This window comes from Ceratotherium simum, chromosome 7 (assembly GCF_057802395.1).
Source record: "Ceratotherium simum simum isolate JZ-2026a chromosome 7, ASM5780239v1, whole genome shotgun sequence".
Classification (NCBI taxonomy): Eukaryota; Metazoa; Chordata; class Mammalia; order Perissodactyla; family Rhinocerotidae; genus Ceratotherium; species Ceratotherium simum.
This window is the reverse complement of record NC_141906.1, coordinates 77,763,266-77,783,109: the sequence shown is the minus strand read 5'-3', so window position 1 is coordinate 77,783,109 and position 19,844 is coordinate 77,763,266. Positions and strand designations below refer to the sequence as shown.

The 19,844-nt window shown below is 55.7% G+C and overlaps 1 protein-coding gene across 2 annotated transcripts in view; it reads right to left on the bottom strand.

Annotated features, from left to right (window-relative positions):
• The window catches only part of ST3GAL4 (ST3 beta-galactoside alpha-2,3-sialyltransferase 4), a 35,551-nt gene extending 18,347 nt beyond the window's left edge, over nt 1-17,204 (bottom strand). For both annotated transcript variants that reach the window (XM_014793734.2, XM_087433915.1), the window contains exon 1: nt 17,017-17,204. The gene's annotated coding sequence lies outside the window, so the exon portion shown is untranslated. The remainder of the gene's footprint in view (nt 1-17,016) is intronic.
• Nucleotides 17,205-19,844: the final 2,640 nt, after the last annotated feature.

Genomic DNA, 19,844 nt, shown 5'->3' with positions numbered 1-19,844 from the left:
TTCTGGAGAACTGGCCATCGCCAGCTCTTTGACTCACCTTAATCACTACCAGCTCCCAGGTCGCTGGACCACACCACAAGCTGACGTCAACCAACAAACCCTGTGTGGTCCCAGGAGAGCTACAGGCTTGAAGAGGCCCTATTACCCAGGAAACCTCCCTTCCTCTTTACTTGCTCCGCAAGAGGAGCAGCCTGAGACCCCAGCCACCCATCCCCAGACTTCAAAGCACCTTTGGCCTCCTGGAGGCAGAGGAAAAGGGTCTGGACACAGCCTCTGCGGTCATGGACCAAGTGTCCCTGGACAAGGTCCTGCATCTCTCAGAGCCTCAGGTTCCTCATTTGCGAAATGCAGGCGGCAAGAGCAAGTTCTGGGAGGTGTGTGAGCCTCGAAATACATGCCGGGATCGAAAGCCAGCAGCCTCAGTACAGGCCAGGCCCAGAGCAAGCACTTGGCCCCTGGGAGCTGAAGGCGACTCCTGGTCTAGGCCACCCCCAGCACGAGGCAGCCCCTCTCCACTCACAGTCTCCCCCATCCCAGCAAAAGGAGGCGTCCGCAACCACAGCACCCACCAGCTACCACATCCACACTCACCTCTCCTCCTGGACGCTGGGTCCACTGCACACTCTACACAGGTCACACAGAGCTGCCCAGGGAGAGAGGGAGGGGCACTGCCGCCCAGACTCTGCCCTGCACTAAACGCAGATCCCATGTACTGGCCAGACTCAGGGTACATTGATAGGGTGTGGAGAAGCACGGGGTGGGGAGAGGGAGGAGGCCTCGCTGGAGAAGCCACTCTCTCTCTGCCCGGGTGCAGCGTCTCCCAGAGAAGGTGCCTAGCCTTCTGATCAGACTCCTCTCTTAAATGGTACCCCCTCTGCTGAGCAGTGCCTCCTCTGCAGAAAAGATCCTCACAAAGCTGCTTGGCCATATGCAGAGACAGTGGTGCTGGTGGTAGCGTTTCAGCCTTGGACAAGTCAGAGAGAAGGCATATAATCAATAAATACTTCAATATATCAGTACTCCTTCAAATCAGTCAGAAAAAGACCAAGGAGGCCAGCCCCATGGCGTAGCAGTTAAGTGCACGTGCTCCGCTGCTGGCGGCCCGGGTTCGGATCCCGGGCGCACACCAATGCACCGTTTGTCAGGCCACACTGTGGTGGTATCTCATAAAGTGGAGGGAGATGGGCATGGATGTTAGCCCAGGGCCAGTTTTCCTCAGCAAAAAAAAAGAGGAGGATTGGCATGGATGTTAGCTCAGGGCTGATCTTCCTCACAAAAAAAAAAAAGAAAGAAAAGGACCAAGGAACCAAAGAGAATAAAGCAAAGGACAGGAAAAGGTAATTCACAGATTAAAACCAAACACCTGAAGAACATGAAACAATGTTCAACCTCACTAGTGAGCAGGGAATGCAAATCAAAACAGAATCTTTTTGCTTGCATGTGTTTGGTAGGAAGTTGTTGATACAAAGGCTTAGAAGAACAATTCACAATATCTCATAAACCTGAAGTTGTGCACACTTTACTACCCAATAAATCCACATCCAGGTACAGCCCAGAGAAACCCACCCTTGTATGAGTACACCCATTAAGGATTTTTACTGAAGCTCTGTGGCAACAGCAGAAGAACAGAAACATCTTAAATGTCCATGAGTGGAGGGAATAAACTGTGGTGCATTCATACAACTGAATACTAACCAGCCATTTAAACTGAAGAAATTAATCTAAATGGGTCAATTAAGATAAACCGGAAAACATGATGTTAAGTTTAAAACAAGTGTTCTAAAAAGATACATACATTAACTTTAAAAACACACAAAACAACACTATATATACAAAGTGTGTGAGCTAACAGAATAAAAAAAAAATACGGTCACCCAACTTTTGGTGAGTATTACATTCTAGGAAGAGATGAAGGAAATTGGGATGGATTGTCGGCGCAGGGCTTAGTTCTCTTCTTCAATATTTCATTTCTTAAAAATATCTGACATAATATAGGAAAATGTTAACATTTGTAAATCTGGCTGATTGTCGCATGGGATTCTATTATCCTTAATATTTTGAAATATTTTCATATTGAAAAGAAAAGAGGCAGTACAGATTTTAAGACAAAGAGTCAGAGGCTATAAAAGAAAAGATGCATAAATTGAACAACATAAAGATTTAACAAACAGAGCAGGGGAGAGAGAAAAAAATGAACAATTAAAAGACAAACAACAAACTGGGAAAAGTATCTGCAATATACATAACATACCAGTGAATTCCCTTAGCCTATAATGTGCTCATGGAAATCAGTAAGGAAAAAAGTCAACAAATCAAATAGAGAAATGAGCTAAGGGCATGAATATGCAGTTTACAGTATATAGTATAATGACACAGAGGAAAGACTTGTTCTTTACCTATCTTGACAGCAAAGCTCCAGAGGCCTGAGAGCCCACAATGCTAGTGGAGGCGGGAAAAGGGGCCCTCTCACAGACCAGTGGTGGAAGCGAAAACCAGGTCAACCTTCTTGAAAGGGTTTGGCAATATCTATCAAATTCCCCTTTAGACGGGAAATTCCATTGCTAAAAGTTTATTCTACAGAAAAGTCTCCTATGTTCACACCAACTTTTCTATCAAGATTGTTACAGCCAGCACTGTTTGTGACAGCAAAAGATGGAAACAATTTGCAAATCTATCCACAGAGACCAGTTTAGACGCATCACCACACAGACAACAGAACACTACACAGCTGTGAAAAAGAGGATGCAAATCTGTGCATGTTGCTACCGAACGATCTCCCAAGTATATTATTCAACTTTAAAAAGGCAGATGGAGAACAGTGTTCCCTCTATCTCCAAATGTGCTTTTAACAAAAGACTTATGTGCACACATGGCTACGTCTGTATAGGAACAGAGTATTCAGAAGAATGCAGAAGAAATGAAGGTGGTTGCCTCTCAAGAGGACAGCTGTGGGGACACGGTCTAGAATGGGAGAAAGACTTTCTTTTTATCAAATATCCTTTTGATGTTTAACTTTTTAAAACTGGTGACTGTGACATACTTTCAACTAAAATCTTGCTAAAAGAAAAAGAGAAGAAACACATAAGGAATATAAGCTTTGGAGGCTCACACACCTGGACCTGAATTCCACATGGACCACTCACTAGCTGTGTGAGTGCTGGATAAGTCACGTCTCCAGGTCTCAGCTTTTCTGTTGGGTCACATGGGGATAAAAACTCGACACTACCTAGTCCTAGGGTGGTTGGACATGCTGAGAAACAGCAGCTCTCAGGATCATTATCATGGAGGCGTGGAAGCATCACCTGCCCCCCTCAAAGATCCAGTGGACACGGGCCCTCTGGTCCCTCCTCAATTCCCACTCCACGGATAGGGACTGGCAGGGGCAGGGCCACAGGGCACAGTTACGCACTGGGTGTGCAGAGCCAGGCCTGGGGGTGAGAACGGGCTGAGGTCCAGCTCTCTCTCTGCTTCAAACCAGTCAGCCTGGTGCAGAGCTGTGTCCAACTGCAGGGGCCCTTTATTCTGCTCGACATGAAAGCTCTGTATGGGCTAGCAGCAACATTATTTAGCGAAGAGCAGTTTAACCCTCCTCTCCCCTCCTCGCCAAGTTAAAAAGAACCCAGTGCAAAGATCTGGGTGTGCACAGATCGGGGGTTGCCAGAAGCAGCCCTAGGTAAGCTGGCATAGTCAGCCCATCTGAATTTATCTTTCTGTGTATCATTTCCTCTGACCTCATAAGAATACCTTTTTTACTGGCAGGCGTGGTTTCTGTGGAACTGACTCCTGCCCCCTTTGGCCCACTTCCTAAATCCAGGGCAACTGGGCAACACTAAGTTAGGTCACCCTGAAGACTAACCCTGTGTGGGTCCAGGAGAGCCAACCTCGTTCCTCCCCTACTTGCTCCTCAGAAGGGCTTGTCAGGGCCAGCCCCGCGGCCTAGTGATTAGGTTTGGTGCACTCCGCTTCGGCGGCCCAGGTTCGCTTCCCGGATGTGGACTTATACCACTCGTCAGTGGCCAGGCTGAGGCGGCGTCCCACATACAAAACAGAGGAAGATTGGCACAGATGTTAGCTCAGGGCGAATCTTCCTCAGGAAAAAAAAAAAAAGAAGAGCTTATCAGGAAGAAGATCCCTTTCCCTAGGCAGGCTGGGGTCCCAAGGCCTCTGGGGACACGCTGAGGCTGGGCAGGACAGCAGAGACACAGCCAACAGGGACTGCGGGCTCACTGTGTGCCGGGCACGGCCTCAGGCACCACACTGCAGCAGTAAATGCAGTAAAAGCCCTGTGCTCCTGGGGTGTGGAGTAGGTGGGGAGAGATCCGTGACAAACAAACAAACAAATGAATAAGATACTGTAATGATGATACACACTGTGAGGCCAACAAGACAGGGCAGCAGAGCAGGGGGAGACGGGCAGCTCCTTGGGGCTGGTGAGTCAGCAGGCCTCCGAGGAGCTGACTCTTGACCTCAGACCTAAATGAAAGGTGGCCATGCAAGGATGGGGGATGAGGGGGCAAACAGGCAGAAGGTTCCAGATTGAGAGAAGAGCAAAGACCCTGAGGCTTGTCGGGTGTAAGGAATAAAAACAAGCCGGAAGTAATTGGAGACGGTGCCAGGGAGGCCACACAGGCCAGGTGGTGTAGGAGTCACAGGCCACCCCGGGAGCTTGGACTTGATTCAAGGTCCCACGAGAAGTCTTGGGAGGGTATTAACAGAGGAGTGGTACATTGGATTCATTTGTAAAAGATCCCTGGGGCTGTTCTGCAGCTATTGTGCGTAATCTCATTTAATTTGTAAAACACTCTCTGGTAGTCCTGTTTTCTTCAGATTTACAGATAAGAAAACTGAGGCACAGAGAGATTAAATTAGGGGTCCCAAAGTCAGACAGCTAGAAAGTGGTGGAGCCAGGAATAAAAAATTCAAGCAGCCTGAACCGCTTAGAACCCTTACATTCAATAGCACCCACAGATTTGGGGTAGGCAGTCTGGGGTTGATCTGGACTCTGTGGTCACGGGCCTGGTAACCCTGACAAGGTCCTGCATCTCTTGGAGCCTCAGGTCCCTCATCTGTGAAATGCAGGTGGCAAGAGCAAGTTCTGGGAGGTGTGTGAGCCTCAAAACACATGCCAGGATCGAAAGCCAGCAGCCTCAGTACAGGCTGGGCCCAGAGCAAGCACTGGGCCCCCGGGAGCTGAAAGTGACTCCTGGTCCAGGCCACCCCCAGCACGAGGCAGCCCCTCTCCACTCACAGTCTGTTCCATCCCAGCAAAGAGAGGCGTCCGCAACCACAGCGCCCACCAGCTACCACATCCACACTCACCTCTCCTCCTGGACGCTGGGTCCACTGCACACACCACACCAAACACACGCAGCTGCCCAGGGAGAGAGGGAGGGGCACTGCCACCCAGACTCTGCCCTGCACTAAATGCAGATCCCGCATACTGGCCAGACTTGGGTGCACTGCTGTGGTGGGGAGGAGCACGGGGTGGGGAGAGGGAGGAGGCCTCCCTGGAGAAGCCACTCTCTCTCTTTCCTCGTGCAGCATCTCCCAGAGAAGGTGCCCGGGCCCCTGATCAGTTCCACCTGACAGCCATCCCAGTGGGGCGGGGCCACAGATCCACAGCCGGGGCAGAGATGTGCCCCTCTCCACGGCAGCTCCAGAAGCAGTACCCTCTTCATTTGAGTAGTGCCTTATTTCCAGAGTGGTGTTCCCTCTGCTAGTTAATGTCCCCTCTCCAGAGGAGGCACTCCCAAAGTCCCCAAGCAGGGACATTGCAGGGCAATGTTCAGTCCTGGGATCCCTACAGAGGTGGATAAAATTCCAGCTCTGGCCCATGAATGGTGGCTATCAGCATGGCTATGCTTTGGAGCATCTGGAAGCAGCAGGGAGTCAGGCACAGAAACCTCTCTCCCCTGGCCCCTAGTTCCAACAGGGACCCTCACTTCTGCAGGACTTCAACCTCCCTCCTTCCCTCTATCTGGAACCTCTGGTCAGGAATGCAGTGCAAACTGGCCTGCAACACTGGCTCTGGAACAAGGAGGTTCCAGAGGTTGCCTCAGCGGGGGAGGGTGGATTGCTGAATTCCTCTTAGGAGCCCAATAGGGTTAGAGGTGCTGAGGGTGGGATTAGGAAAAAAGGGGAATGCTGTGCATGTTGGTGGTGGGGAGGGCAGTGTAGCATCCAGGGTGGGGTCTCTAGAAGAGAAATGAAACCGTGGCGGAAGGAAATCAAGACCAGCATTTCCTGCATTGGCCTGTCCCCTGGGAACAGAGAAGCAGGTAAGAGAGGCCCTTCCGGAGGATGTTTCAATCAGTAAGACTTTTCAGTGATTTACAACTCTCTTCCAAGTAAAAGTTAAGATGAGGGAAGGGGAGAGTGGCTAGCACTCTAGGTGCTGCTGGGGAAGGCGAGGCCCTCCAATCTGAGCAATGGACCCTCTGCAGGGCAGAGCAGGGGGGAATACTGGCTGGAGGGCTGGCTGATGCTCAGCTTACCAGAGATGACCCAGGGCCACCTCTGCCCCAGGGCTCACCCAGCCCCTACAGATGGACTGTGGAGGCAAATGTGTCTGAGCACCCACAGCCCCATCAACACCCCAGAGCCAGGAGGTACCCAGAAAACACTCTGAGCCCCTTTTCTGACCAAACTTGCTCTGGTCCACGCAGACCCTCTCGCATCAAAAACCTACAAATACATCTCTGTACACAACACACTGATCCCTGCTCAAACACAGGCACAAACACATCCCAAAGCAAACGATGGAAACACACACAGGAACTGGTGACCCCTACGCACACACCCACACAGGCACATACCGCTCCTTCCTCCTCCTTCCCTGTCCACCCCACCCCCACCGCCAACGTACAGCTTCTGGGGCCTCCTGGGCCCCCTCTGCCGGGGCGCTCTCGTCCCCCATCCCTCCAGGCGTGGGCACGGGCGCTGCTCAGCTGCCGCTGCTGCTCCTGCCTCCCCCTGCCCTACCAGGTTCCTTCAACCTCAGCTCCTGAGTTTGTTTGTCAGGTTGTAGGTCCCTGGAGCTATCAGCCAGGGAGCCTGGAGCTTCAAGAGGAGCAGGGAGTGGCTAAGCCAGCCCTCTGGGGATTTCTTCCCCTCCAAAAGTTAGGTAAAGGGAAGCTCCGGGCTCCCCGGCTCCCAGGAAGAGAGCCCCGCTCCTGTCACGCTCAGAAGTATTTGGGGAGGTGGGTTGTGGAGCAGGGGGGCTGCAGGAAAGCAAATGGGAGGAAGATACATGGCCTCATAGGGGTGTCCCCAGAGGGGTAGGGGAGTGTCCTGGGGCAGCCTGTGGCTGCGGTTAGGCCAGGATGGGGCAGAGGCCACTGCCCAAGCGGAGGGCACTCCCGCCTGGCGCCCACACAGTGCTCACTCACCATCCTCCTGGCCCGTCCTGGCCTCTCTGTACCTGTACCTAATCCTGATCTGGGAGAGAGGGATGGTCCTCCGGTCCCACCAGCACACAAATCCCAGCAACTTCTAGGCCCTCCCACAGCTGCCACACCCGCTGGCTCAGACCTTCTGGGCTCAAGCCCTGGGGCATTAGCAACTTCAGGAACATACCGGCATCCAGACCTGGGGAGGTGGTGGGAAGTAAGACTCAGGCCACTCAGGGCCTGGGGACCGAGGATTCCGGAGTCTACGGCCTGTTCAGCAGGTTTAGGCCTTACCCACAACACCTTTGCACAGAACTGCCAGCGCAGGGTCCTACAGGATATCCCCAGGGCAGACATCCTAAACCTATTTGAGGGCAGGGGCAGGGGTCAAGCCAAGTACCAGAACCCTGGGTTCTCTGTCACTAGTGCCCAGGAAAACCTGGGGCCTTGCCAGCAGCTCCCCCTCCCTGCCATTTTAAGAGCCATCCTTGTTCTCCTGTTGGAAGAATGTGGCCCTATTAATCCCCTGCAGCCTGGGGGCAAGCACTACCCTTAGGGTCAAATCAAATCCAGAGCCCTAGCAAGGACACTTGGTGCCAGGAACAACTCAGAGAAACTGAGGCACAGAGAGGACGCAGACCCTGAGGAAACCCAGGAACCCAAGCCTCCCCAGGGGCCCTGGCCCCTTGGAAGGGGGGAGAGGTCAGAGGCACTACCGATCCTCCTGGCCCAGGAGCTGACAGGGTCAGGGCCCTGGGACAGGGCACCTCCCGCCCCCAAGAACACACCCAAGCCTGGCCAGCTCACCTGGCCTTCCTGCCCTGTCAGTCCAGCTGTTCCAGAAAGAGAACATTTTCTTCTCACTCTATTTGGACAGCTGCAGGGACAGCGATGGTGAGAAGAGAATGTCTGATCATTGAGGGAGGGGTCTTCAGGGACCAGGGCCACAGGGCCTCCGAAGGGGGTGGGCCAAGGGGCTGCAGCTGACAGAAGTCCTGGGTCAGAGGCTGGGTGAGTGAGCTTGGGGGGCCTGGGGGCCGGCCTGACAGGGGCCAGGGAAAGGCTGCATTAGACTGTCACTCAGCAGCACGACAAAGAGGGTGGCCAGGGGGCTTCTGGAGCCAGGCCTGAGGCCCGGGAGGAGTGAAGAGAAGCCCAAGCGCAAGGAAGGAGAAGGATTCCCATCTTTATGGAATGTGTTCGGTTACAGGGTGGGGCTGAGGACAGCCTCACTCCCAGACTGGTCCCGCAGCCCCCTCCTCAGCAGGTCCAGGGCTGGCAGGTAGGGCTCAAGGAGGAGGACAAGGCACCAACAGGTCAAAGGCCTAGAAATCATGTCCTTGCCACCCTCAAGCAGGAAGTAGAATTATAGGGTCAAGACAAACGCTTTTTCTCCTCCCTCTTCCAGCTCTCTCTTCTTCTCAATAGTCTCCCTCTCCCATTCCGCTCTGCTCCGGGTCCCTGTCCCCTTTCCAGCCATCCCATCCTGGTGTCTCCCTGTCCCCATCTCCACCTCCTCCTGCCTGCCTCCCCCCACCCCCAGCCCCGCTTATGTAAGGGGCCTGAGAACACACAGAGGGAGCTTTGTTGTCAAACCAAATCCATACGGAGCCGGAATCAGAGCCGGAATCGGCCAACGCAGCTGTTCCCCATTCCCTCCGCCTTGGCAGGGTTGTGACTCTGGGCAGGAAGCCCCCACATGCCTCCATTTTGGGAGGTGGGGGACAAACGCTGGCCCCAGGGCCCCCAGGCAGCTGAATGGGTGGCCAGCGATCAGTCACCACTGCGTAGGACCACAGCAGGGGACCAGCTGGCCCCCAAGACAGAACAAAGCCACAGTGCAAAGCCAGGGTCCCAAAGACTGGAGAGGAGAGCTCTGGGCTAAGAGCTGGTTGCACAGTGACGGGCCTGGAAGGGGGGGTATAGACCCACTCGAGAGCACCCCGTGTGCTTGCCCACACGTGGATGCCTGCCCATGTTCTCTCTCACACACAACCCAAGTACATACTCATCCACAAACTTACAGTGTCCATGCACACACACGCATCAGCCCAAGGGCAACACACTGTGTCTGCTCACCTGGAAGGCATCTGAGCAGAAATCTCCTCCCTGCTCTGGCCAGCCTCCTCCCTCCCAGAGGGTAACCCTGAGGCAAAGAGTTCGAGGTCTGGAGAGAAGAGGGCGAAGGGCAGAGGTCAGAGGCCACAGAAGCTCCGCCAACCAGCTCTTCTTTGGAGACAAGATCCCGCCCTCCTGCCCAGGAAGATGTCCAAGGAGGGGGTGAGGGCCCAGGGGGCTGAGCTTAAGGTCAAAGCGGCCCACGCTTTGGGCAGGCACTGTCCCTTCACCAAACCCAACCGCTGGAAGAGCCATTTCGCTCAACAATGCCGGAGCTGCCAACAACAGGAGGCGCTCGCTCCCGAACCTGCACAGCCCTGCAGGGCGTCCGCCCTGCCCACCCTGACGTCCAGCCGCCAGTGTCAGGACAACGTGGGTGCTGAGGCCTGGGCGGGGGCAGGGGCAGAGGGACAAGAAGGGAAAGAAGAGGCAGACATGAGGGAAGAGGGATGACCGAAGAAGGAGGTGAGAGAAACCCCAAGGGGAAAAGGGAAGGAAGACAGAAAAGGATTGAAAAAAAGAAAAAGAGGAGGAAAAGGACCCAAGAGGGGACCTGAGGAGAAGCGGGCCGTGACTTGGAGAGAAAGGCCCACCGGCCCGTGAGGAGCACGCCCTCCCTGCCAGCCCTCGGCTCGCCCTCTCAGTGGACAAAGCCAGTCCAGGAGAGCAGGGCAGCGCTGGGCATTTCCAGAGCACCTGTCCCAGCCCACCCAGTCCTACGCCAGCCATGCCCCAGGAGTTTCAGCCTCAACAATCCCGGATCTGTGGGGCCTGGAGAAGGAACAGACAGGCTGAATGACACCAGGCCCTCAGAGAAGGGAATGAGATGGGGCAGGGGGTGGGATGGAGGGTCACTCCTGAGGCAGTCCCCTGCCTCGGGGGAGAGATGCCCTGTGACCTTGGACAGCAAGTTACTTTTCTGAGTCTCAGCTCCCTCATTTGCAAAAAGAAAAGGTTATTGAGCGGCTACTGTGTGCCAGCGAGGTGCCAGGCGCTGGAGAGACCGGGGAGTAAGACTCTCACCGGCCCTGCCTGCCCTGCGCAATGACGTCAGCCGGCCTCTGAGGCCTCTCCCAGCTTGCAGATGTTCACCTCACTCGTGCATCACCACCCTGTGAGGCAGGCAGACACTATCAGCCCAGTTAACACACGTGCTGATGGAGAACCAACAGAGTCTGAGACCTGCCTGAAGTCACAGAGCTGGGAGTAGACAGAGAGGAGACAACAGGAGTGGCTCCTGCCCCCCACCTGCCCTCTCTCCTGGGCCAGAAGGGAGACACTCTTCAGTCTCTGGGCCCCACCCTGAAGCACAGAAAATACACCAGCCAGCATTTATAAAGTATTGGATCCAGGCACTGGGAAGTTATCTGAAATGCTCTCTCATTCAGAAGTGCTAGTTTCTCAGAGGAGGAACCCGAGGCCCTGTGTTACGGCCAAGGCTGTGCAGCCAGGGAAAGGATACAACCTGTTGACAGGAAGACAAATCATGCCCCCCACCCAGAGCGCTGCCCCCCACCTGTCTTTGGTTCGGCTTGCACTCCTCTGCGGTCCACTCTGGGCTCACCCGGCACGGGGCCCCTCATGTCACAGGAGGGGGACCTGCGGGGAGGGGAGAGTGAAGGAGGAAGTGACTGTGCTGGTGGTCAGGGAGGCTTCAGAGGCTTGAGTGGGACGCTGAGGACACTTGCAGTTTAGGAAGGTGATTACCAATGGCGCCCAAGCCACACAAGGGGACAAAGGGAGAAGGTGAGAACACACGTGGCATGCTACTGGGAAAATAACAGTCTCTACTGGAGCCAAATGGAGGTTTTTGAATAAAAACTTTTAAAGCCAAGAAACCCTCTGGCCCAGTTTCAAATGAAATTTCACGGGGAAACCCAATATGTAGAAGGAAAAAGAGCGGAGGTGTTTGGGTTGAAACAAGAATAGGGGTGAACCCCTCCTCCTGAGCCCTCACCCCTGAGACGACACCTGAGAGAAAGTTCTACCCCCAGGGGCGCCCTTGGACCCGAATAAGGAAGAGAGGACCGATGTCAGGGACAGGGGATGAGGTCAGAACCAGTCTGTGCAAGGACCTAAAGGTTGGGCTGAGGAGGGGTGACAGGAGCAGGACTGTGACCAGCTGACCCTGGGGAGGGTAGAAAGGAGGGCACACCCTCCTTAGAGGGCAGACTCCTGCCCACCCCCACCTGGGGCTCAGTGTCCAAAGAGACTCCCGGGGTGGGGGCAGCAGGCTGCTGGGAGGCCCTTCTCTGAGAAACAGTTTCCCTGTCAAAAAGGAAGCTCTTCTGCCTTTGCCCCAAGAAAAGGAGGAAGCAAAGCAGGCACACAGCGAAGACAAAGTCAAAAAACCCGAGCTAATCTTCCATTTGTTTAATATTTACTGAGAACTTATTATTTGCTAGACATCATTCCAGGCAGGAAGAAGACAGCAGTGAACGAGACAGGTTCGTGGAGCTTACACTAAAACCCTGCAATCTGAGAGAAGAAATCACCTTAGAAGTCTTCCAACCTATTCCACACCACAATTGTGCCCCGCCACCACCTGCATCTCCTCTGGACCGTCCCTGTCAAGGTCACCGGTCTATGCTTGAACATCTTCCACGACAGGGAACTTGGCCCCTCCACAGGCAGAGGCATGCTCCTGAAATCTCCAGATGGCCACACCAAGGACCCTGCTCATCCCCCACACCCAGCCCAGGCAAAGCCTGAGGCAAGGGAGTCAACAGAGCACTGAACGCACTGTTAGAATGTGCAAGTTTTATTTTATATCGAGACAAAATATGAGGCTTCATCTCTAATTCTGCTGGTTCTGAGTCCACTGCTTGGGACCAAAGGAAACAAGTGGGCTCCATCCTCACCTGTGTGGAGCTCCAGGTCCCTCGGCCTCTGCCACCGTCCCTTCCAACCAGGCCTCCCTCCTCCTGACCTGAGCAACCTCTAAAGGGTAGAGAGGGCCGTGGGAGCAGTACCTGTGGGTGGGGCAGAAGGGAAGCTCACCACTCGGATTGAGAAGCCGGCCTTTGAGGAGCCGATCCGGCCTTGAGCGTGGCCAGGACTGGGAGTTGGAGCAAAAGTGCTCCCACCTGGCAGGAATCTGGGGATGCCGGACACCGGAGCAGCCACCTTGACCTGGTTCCCCATGCTCAGACCCTGCAGGGCCCCTCCCCTTCCCCACGTGTCACCGTGGTTGCCGGATGAGGCCTGGCAGCCATGTGGGCGGCAGCCAGGGAACCACATTTCCAAAGGAATAGGAGCCCGCGGGAGGGCCAGATGGAAGCAATTACCAGCGAGAAAGCAAGAGAGGTGGGGGCTGTGGCAGGGGAAGAAGGGAGGAAGGGGAGCCCTGCCCCGCCCACTGAGAGAGGGCTGACAAGCCCACGGCCTGGGCTCAGGGGACGGGGTGCCAGGACGGGCAGGGTAAGATGTGGGGTTCAGGGCAGCACATGGAGCTCTGGGCTGGGAATCAGGGGGTCTGTGTTCCCCCTTCGTCACCAGCACACTGTGGCCTTGAGCAAACTCCTTCACACCTCTGAGCCTTTTCATTGATCATGGAACAGGGTACAATGAGCTCGCGGAGCCACGGAGAACTGGGCTGAAAAGCACAGGTTTTGGAACCAGGCCTAGCTCAGCTGCTTACGAGCTGTGTGACCTTGGCCAAGTAGCTTAATCTTTCCAAGCCTCCATGCTTTCATTTTTTTTTTTTTTTTAATGTTTAAAAAATTTTTTTTTTTTCCCCCAAAGCCCCAGTAGATAGTTGTATGTCATAGCTGCACATCCTTCTAGTTGCTGTATATGGGACGCGGCCTCAGCATGGCTGGACAAGTGGTGCGTTGGTGCACACCCGGGATCCAAACCCGGGCCGCCAGCAGCAGAGCGCGCGCACTTAACCGCTAAGCCACGGGGCTGGCCCCATGCTTTCATTTTTAAATGGGCTTAATGAAAGGGTTGTGTAGGCTGACCCAAAGTGATGTAAAGATGCCTACAGCACATCTTTTTTTTTTTTTTTCAAAGTTTATTGGGCCAGGCTTTTAATAAGCACTTGATTGATAAATGGCAACTACCCTTGTTATTTGCTAAGTCCCTTTTCATTATAAGGACAGGTGTTTACAGAGGCTGCAATGGGCAGAGGACAAAGGGCAGACCATGGGCACAAGGCACCAACGCTGCAGCCCCTGGAACCCGCGTCCTGGCAGAGGGTTTGGATCCAAAGCAGAAACAAGAGTGTGCCGGCCCAGCACTCTGCAAACGAGTCCCTGTCCTCTTTCTAGCCACCACTGTCCTCCCCAGGAAAGCAATATCCTGGAGCCCCCGACCCACTGGCTTTGGAGTGAAGCTGTAGGCAGAAGGAAGGGACAATCCTACAACTACAGCTGCTTCTGGGCTTCTGGAGCCAGGCCTTCCTCACCCTCAAGGCCCAGGTGGACACTGAGGGCCTCCCAAGCCCGCCCCTCACCTCAGCCCTAGCAGCAGCACCCTCCTCCCTGTTGGGCTGGGGCAGCAGCCAGGGCTTCAGATTCTAGAGCAATCCCATCGTCTTCCTTCAGGGCAGCTTTGCGGGGGTGGGGTGGGCAGAGATAGGGCAGTGACCTGGCTGAAGGTCTCGCGGGCCCCTTGCCTGGGGCCTGAGACTAAAACAAAACCTGTAGCTCTGGACACTGAAGGCCCTCCCCACCCTGAAAAGCAACCGATCCAGTGCAACCCCTGGGTAGAGCTCAGCCGCTGCTGGGCTCAGGGAACCAACCTGAAGCCCCGTGGCACCTGGCTGGGGCCCAGGAAGCACATACCGCTGCTCCCACTTGTAGCTACATTTGACCACTTCCTCCATCTGTAGATTCAAGAGCGTCACTCACACACAAATACACACACACACACACAGACACACAGGGAATCTGGCAGGGGTCAGGGGTGATTCTGAAGCCAGGGGCGGCCAGGAGCCCATCCACGGACACTCAGAACACTCATGGAGAAGTGCTGGGCACCCTCGGGAACTGGGTGACAAAGGACAGAGGGGAACTAAAGACTACAACCACCAAAATCTGCCTGCTCTAATCATTTCCTCAAGGCAAGCAATAGGTTCAGGGCAAGGCCCCGAGTCTTGAGAAGGAAGGAGGCCCTGTGGGTGAGGAGAGTGAGTGTCTAACCACAGGGCAGCTGAGGAGCCGGGAGGGAGCGAGCGGCCCTGTAAGCTTTCCGGGTGCCCACCCCTCACCACCTGACTGCCTTGCTCTCCAGCGCCCAGGGTCCATCTCCCAGGGAGCTCTGCTGGGTTCTGGTGGCTGCCTTTGCCGCAATCTGTAGGCCTGGTCCTCAGACTCTGGGACACTGATCCGGAGGATCCCTTCCAGGATGCTGGAAGTCCCCGTCCCCTGTAGGCTGGAACCATTTTGTATTATTCTGAAGTACAATGATCCTCTTCCTCACTACAGAGGGTGCAAGCCTTTGAGCTACTGTGAGAGGAGGAATACACAGATCCACTGGGACAGCCTCTCAGAGGAGTGACCAGAGAATGTGCCCAGATCGGGCCTGGGTGGGCACCCAATGCAGGGCACATGCCAGGTCAGTGTGGATTAACTACAGAATAACCACAGGTTAAGTTGGAGCACAGAAAGGGGGTCTGACCTCTCTGCTCCTGCTGGTGAAGGCGAGTCATTTCCAGGATCTGTTAGAATTCCAGAAAGGAGTAGATTCTCATTTCCACCCAGAAAACTGGATCCTAAGAGTCTACAAGGGCTGGGAGGGTGGAGGGGCCAAGGAACTCTGTTTCTGAGGAGTGGGGAGTGAGTCATTGCTTTGGGTAGGGAAGGGGGTGAGGGAGGGAAGGGAAGACGGCCCAGAAGGCACTGCGGGCTTCCTCAGCCGGGGCCTCCACTCACAGGGGAGGGGGACCTGTTGTGAGCAGTAACCCACTCCCAAGCTACAGATGTCTCTCAGCCCACAGTCCACACAGGCAACTATCACTTTTCTTTCCTAACTTCTTCCATCTACACTCCCCAGCTAACCCCTGTCAACTTGGACTCGGGGGGGCTGGCCCCAACTCCTGGCTCTCCTTCAACAGTCTGATGGACCCGGGGCCCATGGGACAGCCTCAGATCTCCCACCCAGTGCACTGGTGCTGAGGGACAAGGCACCAAGAGCGCTCTGGGCTAAGACAGGGGAAGAGCAGGAAACAGGTCAGAGGGACCTGGGCCGCCTGGGCTCAGCAGGGGGTATTCCCAGACCAGCTCCCAGTGAACAGAAAAAGCCCCAGAAGCTCATTTCTAGGCCCCAAACAGCTGGCGCCTCTCTGGAATTATGGGGTAGCTTTATACAGCAAGAGCATGGAGACACATTACGAATAGCAAACACATACCTCTCCCTCTGTGCAGGCACCTTTCAACGCACTTAACACATATGAACTCATTTAAAATCTCCCTGACAGATGCCAGGGCCAGGGCCTGGAGGAGAAGGTGGCAGAGCACAGCTCAGGAGAGAGCGACATTGGTCTTGCCTTTTGTGACAACCTAGCCCATACCAGGCCCATTCCCAAGGTTCCCAGAAGAATAAGTCTGGCTGAACTTGGCTTCCACACTGTGCCTCCCTCGGGTAGTGCGGGTGCCAGCCTGTGGGTGGCCATGAGGTCAGCCAGGCACAGCTGAGCACCTGAACACTGCCTACACCCCCAGCCTGCCAGCAAGAACCAGGCCCTCAGGACTGTCCCTGTGGGACAGAGGAAGCAGCAGTAGATTCGGCCTCAGATGGCCAAGAGGGAGCCTCCCCCCAAGACTGGGAACAGAGGGGGCAGTGCTGGTAGACATGTTGGCAGCTCTGGGCTGGCCGGGATGTCCCTGCCAGCAGGCGCCCCAGGGGGCACCCAGAGCAGACAGCTGAGCCCAGGGGTCCTGCCCCCAGCTGTATCCCACCCTCACCTCAACCCCATCCCTCCCCACTGCCCACCACTCAGGCAGCTCTGAGGTGGCCTAGGCCCAATGATCTCCACAACGTGGACCAGGTGTCCTGGGCATGGCCACCCTGCCCCGCAGCTAGCAACCCCCACCTTTGGGCTCTGCTTGGTGACCTTGCGACTCATGCACACAGATGGACCCAGCAAAGCCTGTCACCTCCAGCAAAGCCAGCCCACGGATCTCCCTGGACTTGACGGGGGTAGTTATGGGAGAAACCATGGCTCAGAGGATGCTGAATCGGGGGCCGCAGGGGAGAGGGGCGGGGGCGGGGGCGGGGGGGGGGCGGCGGCTAGAAACTTTCCGGAGAAAAGAACCATCCTGTTTGCTCACTCCATGCGAGCAAAGAGAATCAGCTTCCCGCGAAAATCTGGTCCAGGGAAAGGGATCCCAGGGCTGTGGCCGCCCCACCCGGACCCGGACCCGGACCCGGACCCGCGCTGCGCCCACGTGCCGGGCCCGACCACCTCCCCGGCCGCGGCGCCGGGCTGGGGGCCAGGCAGCCGGGACCCCGAGGCTCTCCCCGCCCTCCCCGCGGGCCCCACGGGGACCGGCCGCCGCGTACTCACCCTCGCGGGTGGAGCGGGGCGGGGCAGGGCAGTTCGGCGCACGGCTCCGATCCGCTAGGCGCACGGCTGGTGGCGCGGCGCTGGCGCGGCGGCTCCGTTCGGCCCAGTCCCTGTCCCGGGTGCGGGGTGGGCCTGGAAGCGGACAAGTCCGCGGGCAGGGAGGCGGGGGCCCGGGTCCCGGCGAGGGCGGGGAAGGGGCCGGACACGCTTGCGCACACGGCCGGAGAGCCGACTCCGGGGAGCCAGCGGGCGGGCAGGAGGAGGAAGGGCGGGGTGGAGAAGAAGGAAGGGCTGTGCGCTGGCGGGGTGGGCGATCCCGCGCGCGGCCGGCAGCACGCCCGCCTGCCGGGGGTGTGTGGGGGCCGCGGAGGGCGAAGGAGAGGGCAGGCGGCGGTGCCTCGGAACAAGGGGCGCGGAGGGGTCGAGCGGGGCAGGCGCGGAGGGTAGGAAGAGGAGGCCGGATGGGGTGAGGGTAGAACCCGGAGCGGGGGAGCTCCTGTGCGTGGCGCCACGATGGATATGCCCAGCGCAGCCTCCCCACACCCTCCCGGGAACAATGAGACCCAACAAAGGGTTCTCCACTCTCCCATGCGGTGAAGCGTGTCCTTCCCTCACTTAAGCAAGTGAGACACGGAAGGGGGAGGGCCTTGTTCCGGGAGCCCACCCCTCAGTGCACAGCAGCGGCCAGGTGCCCTGGACTGAGACCTGAGTCCTTCCTCCGCCCTCGGCGGGACCTGCCGCCTCCAAACTGCTCCCTCTGCACCCCTCCTGTGCACACGCTATCGTGACCTTGAGAAAGCTTCTCAGTTTCTGTTCCTTACGGGAGCTGCCAGGCATCTTGTCTCCAGGGGAAACCCCATGAGGCCCCTGACCCTAGTTCCTTGGGCCCAGACATCCCCAGTCAAACCTGGGAACTACTCAGGCTGAAGGAGAACAGTCCAGAAGTCACCCGCAGCACAATCCACAGCCCCCGAGACACTCGGGTAACAGCTTGCTGCTGGGAGCTCCAGGGTCTCCCGGGAAAGTGTAAGACCCAGGAAGCTTACTATTCGGCTGCAGAGAGAAGGCTCACTGGACTCCCATTCAAGAATACGGCAGGACAGGAAATGACTAAGTGTAAGATGTAAGTGACAGTGAGTGCGAAGGGGGTTCAGAGACGTGCCAGCTAAAGGTTCACTCCAGCTGAAAGTGGAGGGCTTGTTTGGTGAGAACAGGTAACTCAAGAAGCTCTACTGCGCATGACCAAAGTGGAGATGTGGTGAGTGAAGAGTCGGCCTCCAAGTTGTTCCACAGGTGACTGTGCCATCCTAAATTGTACCTTGCATGGGCAGAGGCTATTTTTCTGCATTTCACGGATGTCTAACTTAATTGTGTTTGAATGGTGCCTTATTGGATGTCAGCTCTGGGCCTGGAACTAAGCTAGGTAGAAAGAACTCAATGACTCAAGTCTCTGCCCTGGGCAAGTCAAGAGGAAGAGGGACTACCCTCCCTGTTTTACAGATGGGAAAACTGGCCCCAAGAGAGTAAGCGCCTGCCTGAAGCAACAAGGTGAGTCTGGCAGAGCTGAACTGAGAATCAGCCCAGCTTCTCAACTTTGCTAACTCTGATGAACTAAACACAGTTAGCAATTGTTGCTCTGCACCATGTGAACTCCACTCTGCCTGAAAACATAACTGAAGGGCCAACTTTCGCTCCTGGAGACCTGATTTCCAGCTCTGCCTCTTACCAAATGGTTTTAGTTTTCTTACTAGAAAAAAAGTGGAAATAACTGTGCTTGTTCAAGTGGCTATTGTTGGTATTAAATTAGGCAGTGGCTGTGAATTTGCTCTAAAAGTATCATATGCTCTCTAAGTGTGTGTATTATGAAGGTGGAATCCCTCCTGTAACCTATAAGCTGTATTCAGATCTCGTCCTCTCCCCCTCTCCAGCTTATCCCATGCCTGGTTCCTGGGTGCCCAGAAGCTAACTGTAATTCTGACTCCTCTCCTTTGGCCACAACGTGCTTACTCATGATCTTTCCCCTTCAGTATCTTAGCAGCACAGCCAGATGCTTAGCTAGCCACCCAGAAACCATATCATCTGTGGGGCAGGAAGGAAGCAATTCTGATGCTTTTTCTATTCCAGGCACTGAGTTCTAGAGCAATCTGAACCGCTCCCAGCTCCATTGCACCCCTTCGGCCCACCTGTAAGACACTGCAAGTTGCTCTGCAAGAGGCGATGTGATGGAGCAAGCAGGGCTCTGGCTCCTGGGAACTGTACCTCTCAGAGAGCAGCTGTGCCAAGGGTGGGTCAAGACAACCTGAGGAGCAGCAGTCTGGGTCCCGGTCCCCTTCCGAGCTCTGCTGCCTCCATTCCCATTCCCTCTGCCCCCCTTTACCTCTCTGGCTCTGCCTCTGCTGTGGAGGAAGTGGATGACACCTCTCTGCTGGGGCAACCAGAGGGGCCCAGGAGCAGAGGGAGGAGACAGGAGCAAAGGGCGGGCGTGGAGGGGCAGGTGCCTCTAGAGCTGGGAAGCCACCACCTCACGGCTCCTCCCTGGCAGGCAGTGGGTGTGGGTAGGAGGCATGGGGCCCCTTGACAAATGTGCCTCACAGGCTTCTGGCTCCTGTCCCTCACAAGTGCCACGTTAGCATCCTGCCCACCAGGCAGAGGGAACAGCAAGGTGCCGTTTGAGGAAGAAATAAACCCAATCCAGCATCTTAGACGCTTTTAAAAATAGCAACTTCAGGATGGTATTTCAGCTCCTATTTTTATCAGATGTATATGGCTAGACCATGGAGCTGAGCTGTTCCCAGGGTTCTCAGTAGCAGGGGACATCACTGCTGTAG